This window comes from Oryzias latipes, chromosome 12 (genome assembly GCF_002234675.1).
Source record: "Oryzias latipes chromosome 12, ASM223467v1".
Lineage (NCBI taxonomy): Eukaryota > Metazoa > Chordata > Actinopteri > Beloniformes > Adrianichthyidae > Oryzias > Oryzias latipes.
In genome coordinates this window covers 19,411,232-19,418,470 of record NC_019870.2, presented here as the reverse complement: position 1 = coordinate 19,418,470, position 7,239 = coordinate 19,411,232, and positions in this window count along the sequence as shown.

Here is a 7,239-nt window from a genome sequence, read left to right as displayed (position 1 = left end):
AGTATAATTATTAAGAAACATTTCATGCAGAGCATTTCCACTTTTCCATGACAGTATAGGACAGCCTTTTCGAGCATGTTTAGGTTAAGCCAGATCCTCTAAACAAACAACGTAATTGGTTTGTCCTGTGAAAACCCATCACTGGTCTTTGAGGGCCCTGCTGGTCTAACAGCTTACCCTGCTTTAATTGCTGCTGCTGGTTACCTGAATGAGGTGTATTCAGATAATCAAAATCCAAAGTCAAATGATTCAGATAATTAGGAGCAAGCAAGGCTGAGCTGGCTGGAGAATGAGCAGGACAGAAGCTTTCAAGAACCAGGGTTAGAGACCATAGCCCTCCTCAAAAGAATACTTCCAGTGAATGTGTGACACTGATGTATCATTAAAGGAAAATGGATAAAGGAGAGATGGATGGATAAACAGAAGTAAAGAGAGGTGCAGGCTTTAAGGTTTTTATGTATGCACACACAAATAAACAGAAACATAAAAGTTAAGGCTATCTAGAGTGAAGGAAAGACAATATGTCATATTAACGTAAACAAGTCAGAAAATAATTGTATTAAGCAAAGCTGCTTTTTTCTCTCCTCTGTATTGGAAATTTAAATTATAGTCACATAGGGAGCCAGGTCTTTGATGTCACACAAGTTTGATACAATTATTCATCTTAGTTCCAGCCTCATGCACTAACATTAAAAAGTAGCCTATCTTATGACGACAGAAATGTGACATATACCTTTAAAACCCCACTACATATCTCTCATGGACAGTCCCTAAATGTTATATACAGAACACTTTCAGTTTGAACATGTTTTGCTATTAAAAATCTGCATCCATGAAAAAATAACGGATTTTCATCCACACTGGATAACCACCCCTTTTTTTTCATTGAACAGCTAAATTTCCTTAAATGTCTGGAGCAGGAACTACTAGCGATGGAGCTGACTCACAATTCTGACCGGCGATGATTTACATTACGTCAAAAGCGTACGTGTGAATCTACAGTTTCCGTGCTCTTCTCTTCTTATGACCACGTCATGGGCTGTCCAACTGGATGACTGCCTGACCTTGAGTCTGTCTTTGTCCTAGCGCTGTCATGACCCACTAAGTAAATGGAAAACTCATTTAAGCCTAATTACACAGGCAAGGTTTCTGCTTCTCTCTTACTTTCTTTCATTGAAGAACCACTTTCTTTTACCCTCTCTATTCACCTTTGCTCCCTTACTGTCCTGTCCTCTTTGCTCTCTTGTTTCCCTTCTCTTTGCGCTCCAGTTACTGGATCAAGGTAACCCCACACAACCAGTCAACCAAATCACATGCACACCCACACACATAAACAGGATATCCAACACTCTACTGTGACCAAGAGGCCCATGTACAAAAGCTTTTAGATGGTTCATTGTTATATTCTTGAGGTCAGCCATAGTTTATGACCCAGTCTTAATTAGTTAACATAACTTATACATGATTACCTTTTTTTTAGTTCCTGTTGCCTTCAAACACATGGACACAAAGCAGCCTTCTAAGACGTAAGGCCAAGGAGTGCGGTTTGTCTAAGCCCATATCTCTAACCAATGACCCTGACAAAACAAAGACACCAAAGAATGGATAAAGCACATTTGCATACATTAAGCAGGATGCATGTTGGGCAGTACCAATAGATCAGATAGTTAGAATGTTCGAAAGCCTTACCTTACGTTTACACCGGTCACGTGATGCGGGTTCTTAAACACACATTTAGCTCATGCAGTTCTAACTGGACTGTGATGCTGGATGCTAACGCATGTGCAAATTTTCTAATCGGTGCAAAACTCCCAAACCTTGGTCCAGGCTTTTTCTTTCTCAGCTACAGTCTGATATATGAAAGATTTGGTGTCATAATTCCGGCCAGGTGCAAACTGAAATGATTAATTTCTCCTTCATGATCTATTTTCACATGGTTCGCACTTCTGTGAATTAAAAGGGACACCATCCATACGTCGCTACCAAATCTGAGTCCCTGATTGGTCAAAGTTCACCCTGGTTTAACTATCAACGCGTGTTTAATGGCCACGCGTTTTGTACGTAGATCCCAAAAACTGTTGTAGAAACGTGAAAAGCTAAACGCGAGATTTAAATGTGGAAGCCCGAAACACTCGTCTACATCGATTTTTCATTGAAAGTGACTGCATGAACATTAGCTACTGAAGGCAGTGTGAGCGTAGCTTCAGAGAAACCTTATCCTGAGTCATCAATTGGCAAATACACATTCGATATAAATGTCAATGATAGATGACAGTCTGGGGGTCGGTGCTCAGGCCGTAGGTCAAAACTTACATGTCTACCAGATGAGAAATAAAAGATGTCTTGATAGAAGAATTAACTTAAAAAGGTTTAAAATTTATAATGCTAAACTATAGACTACTAGAGCAGTGTTTTTCAACCGGTGTGCCGCGGCACACTAGCGTGCCGTGGGAGATGGTCAGGTGTGTCATGGGAAATTACCCATTTTCACTAATCTAAACACATTTACCATCTCCAGGAGATCAGCTCTGTGTTCATCCACACAGGCCCTAATAAAACACTGAGTAGTAAGGAATATGAAAGATCATAAAATACTTTTTTCTTTGTGTTTATTTGATTCTATTAAAAGCATTTTGATAAGAATGGCGGTACTGCGATTTAGCCGCAGCTTCAGCTCTGTTTTCTGAAAAGTCCCGCCCATTTAACCGTCTCGACCAATCATTTTTGAAAGCTTAATCACACGTCATCAGTCTGACCAATCAGAAGTGGTTAAAGTCTTCACTTCCGTGTTCCGATTCTGCTCATAAAGTCGCTCCGTTCTAACAAAAATACCAGCTAAAGCTCATATTTAGCGGTGTAGCTTTCCGCGGGATCCGGTATCAGACCGTGGAACAAGTGAAAAAAACAACGAAGCTCAGAGAAGCGAGTCTGTCTGTCATCGTCCGCAGTTTTCGCAATACATCTCCCATGATGCATTGGATAAAGTGACAACGTCTCAGCGTACAATGAGTCCTCCCTGTTAAACGTCTTGAAACCACAACGACAACAGTTTTTAAATCTTCTTGATGAAATCAGAGGTAAACCGTTTAGTTCTCCTTCAAGGTTTGTGTTTATTAACAGTCAAACATCCCAGAGTTTGGTCCAAGTCATCTTTTTAACTGAAACCCTTTTCTAATAACGTCTGGATTATTTCATACGTGAAATTTGAGAAGAAGTAGTAACAACATTTAAGAAAGAGGATTAAGGTGAAGTGGCCAACAGACACACTTAAACTAAATTGAAACAATTTAAAAATCTAAAAAGAAATAAAACCTTTTTGTTCCAGACTTCATCTTGAAGACCAGAGAAAAACTAATTAAACTTCAACACGTTCGTTTTTGTGTAGCTACAGAAAAAATAAATGTAATGTTGGATTTTTTAGAAAATTTTATCAAACATAGTGTGATCATATACTTGTTCAAAAATTACAGTTGCCTTTGCACTAACATTTAAAAAAATATATCATTATTTAGAAAGAATATATTTGTTTTTTTGTGAGGTTACATAAAATTGCATATTAATAAACTGGAAGGAAGAAATAACTACCAGGGTAAAATTTAAAATAATTTAGTTGAAAATTATTAAGGAAAACTAACTTAACTTTTATTACATCTTTTAGAAAAAATAGCTGGAACTTCCAGCTTTTTCTGCCACAATTATCATAAAAATGCATGTTAGATTACAGAGGTATTGTACAGTATTGATGTACAGAGGGACTGTACATCAATACTGACTACGAGTTTCTCCTTTTATCAATTTTTGGATGCTGGTGTGCCGTGGGATTTTTGTCAAGGATTAAGTGAGCTTTGGCTCAAAAAAGGATGGAAAAACACTGTACTAGAAGATGAGCAGTCTAACGTGGGTACACATGCCTTTTGTTCGCAACCTCTATATAAAAAGACAGTTACAACACATCCCATAAATACTGAGTCCATAAAGCAAATGTGCAGTTAGAAAGAAACAAACTTAAATCTGCTTTGCAACCACACCAGACATAAATGACAGTCACCAGTCCAAGTCTACATTAGCCTACTCTTCCAAAAAGTTTAAGATCCAGGATTTGGTATTAAATTGTGTGGGAAATGCTTACTGCTCTGTATGGTAATAGTGCTTCTGGGACCGCATGAAATCCAAGGCCAAACCATAAGAAGGGAGGTTGAACGTAAACAACATCCTAATGATGATCTGGTAATGGAGTGGGTCAGCCAAAAAAAGTACTCACTGTGGCAGTGAAAAAGAAGCAGGGCGGTGAGTGTTCACGGAGATAATGTAGATAACTGACTAATGAATAAAAGAAAAGGAGAGGATTGGATAAATGTGGACATTTACATCATAATGGATTTACATTTGTTGGCATTGGCATATTTTGCCCCCAACCCTTTTTACTTTAAAGCTATTTATATGATGAATGTGTAACCGACTGAAATCAGTCAAATATACCTGCAATTAGCATGTTTGGCATTTGTCTTTGTGAAATTTCTTACTGTACACAACAAAACTATTACAAAAAAGTAAGTCTGAATAAAAGATATAAAAAGATTGAAAATTCATACTGATTTGGTTGCATAAATACTACAGAAGTTGCAGCTCAATTAATTTGTATAAACCAACAAGTTGAAGCAACTTACATTGGTGAGGCGTTGCTGCCCTCCTCTGTTTGTAAGGGCAAATGACAGACTGACACTTAAATCTCTCTTAGTTGTTCAGAGCCTTTTTAAATTATAATTTGCTCAAATAATTTAAATTGAAAGCAGTCTTTTGTATCTATGCCAATGCCTATTTTTACTGCAAGCCCAGTTTCCTTTGTTACAGATATTTTTCATTATATTACACAATACTTCTACAATGAACCTGAAACTGTACAAAAACCTTCATTCTAAGGATAAAATAAAAAAGTAAGAATCCAAAAACGAGGCAAAGACTGGTCAAAACAATGTGAAAAAAGGTTTTTTTTTAGAAAAACAAAACTTCAATAAACTTTATATATTCACAGTGTTCCAAAGTTTTATTTCATGGGGTATCAAAATGATCTGTCATGACTCTTGCTTTGCTTGTTTTAAACCAAAAATCCTAAAGGTAATACTTATTTAGAAGACTTCAACGTTAAATTTTGAATTGTAACTATAATAATGGCAGGTAGCTGTAATTCCAACGTCATTGTAAACAACCTGTGTAATTCACAAAAATGGGTAAACTGCTTGTATTAGCCCTTGTGCTATCCTAGGCACTTTAACATTGAGAGTTGGGTCATCTAGACCCACTAGACAGTGCTCTGAACCTTTGTTCTTCAATGACTTGTGAACCTCACTGGTGTCCATGGATTACATGAAATCTTTCCACCTTTGTCATGGTAGGGACAAACACGTCAATGTAAGGGGGGGGGGGGGTCATCTAAGATAGCACAAGCCTGGTTATTGTAATTTGCTCTCTTATAGACAAACTTCAATTAATTTCATCTTATAAACATTAATTCAACCATTTGTACTGCCAAAAGAGAAAAAGAAAAAGGAAAAACAGAGCTAAACTACACTAGCTAACCTTGGTAATGAAAGAAACAGGTCAAAGTTTTGCTAAAGGCTTACCTTGTGCAGACTTCAACCGCAGACTTTTTAAGATCTGTGAATTTAGAAGTGTGTAATTCTTTATAGCCGCCCGTAGAAATAATGTTTTTTTTTAATTGTGGTCCAGAAAATATGCAACAAATACGTTTTAAACACTGCTAATGGAACATCTGCTCTGCACTAATTAACTCGAATGATTTAAATGTTTTTCTCCCTTTTCTAACTTAGTCATTACATGATAATGACTAATTGGACTTGAACATTTTGTCGCTTTTTTTACATTCATGATTTATTTTTACAAGTTCTTGTGCATATTGTTATGGAAGAAAAAAAAAGGTCCCATGCATGTGGTTACATTAATTTTCTCAACACCGTTACAAGACATACACTTTAGAAGTCTCTGATTAATTTCCTCATTATTCAGATGTCCTCTGTTCTAACTAAATCACTACAAACAGAAAATTGATATTACAAAATGTACTAAGTGAAAGCACACTAGTAATTTTCAGGAAAAAATACATTTTAATTGAAGAATTGTAATTAAATACATAGACTGTATAGTTCTCAATATTATAAAAAGTTAAAATTAAAAAAATAATATCTGACAATGTTAGTGCTGCGGGGTTGAATGTTATTAGCATGACAATTACGGTTTAATGAAATGATCATTCTTAAAATATTAGTATAATCTAACATCCAAACATTAAAATGTCAATCATATCTTAGTTCCACAACCCTTGTAGGAGCTAGAACTTAGTTAAATAGTTTCTGGGCCTTTAGCTCCTACAACCCTGTTTACTAAAACAGATTTTAGTTAAAAAAAAAGTGGCCATTACTTCATGTACTGAATAGGAGAGCACACACTATGCCTAATGAAATTCAGAGTTAAAATATTTATTTAAATATCTAAAAACTTTTCGGCAAGTAGTACTTTTCTATCTTTTCAAATTACAGTGATGAATGAACTGGGGTTATCCTCACTAGAAAATATCATTTCGTTATTTTTTCAAAAAAGTATTGGGGTGCATTTCGGTGTCAAGGCTCTCGACTAAATGCTTGCACTGGTGCGCCTAAATTCTTTTCTTTAGTGCATCAGCACGAAGGTTTGGTGCACCCACCTTCTTGACCACATTGCATTTAACTCAGCAGTGTTACAAGGTCCCTTTTCTTTTGAATAGCTGTCAGTGTCGGCATCAAGACCACTCCTATTGTGGGAGCATTTGAAGGGGTAGGGTAGTTTTTTAAGGACTAACCAGAGGAGAAACGCTTTTCTTCACGTGGGTGTGCTCTGATGCACAAAAGTTTACATCTAAATGTAAGTCATGACTTTTTTTGTGGCATGAGCTTTTAAATTTAGAAAACCATTGAAAAATCCAGATGTTTGTGCGACTAGATCAGTCACATTGTTTTTGAGAATGTACATTATTTCACACCACGAAGAGGGTCTAAGGGCAGGGATACCCAGTTTAGCTTAGTCTGCTTAGTTTAGCAATCAGCTATTGTATTTTATGACTAATTTTTATTATATTTTTTTTGCAATTATGGATGTGAAGCCCGTTGAGACAATCGTGTGCTAATATATGGGCATATGGGCCAAATAACTGGGTAATATTGGGCTAAATAATTAAAAACTGAACTA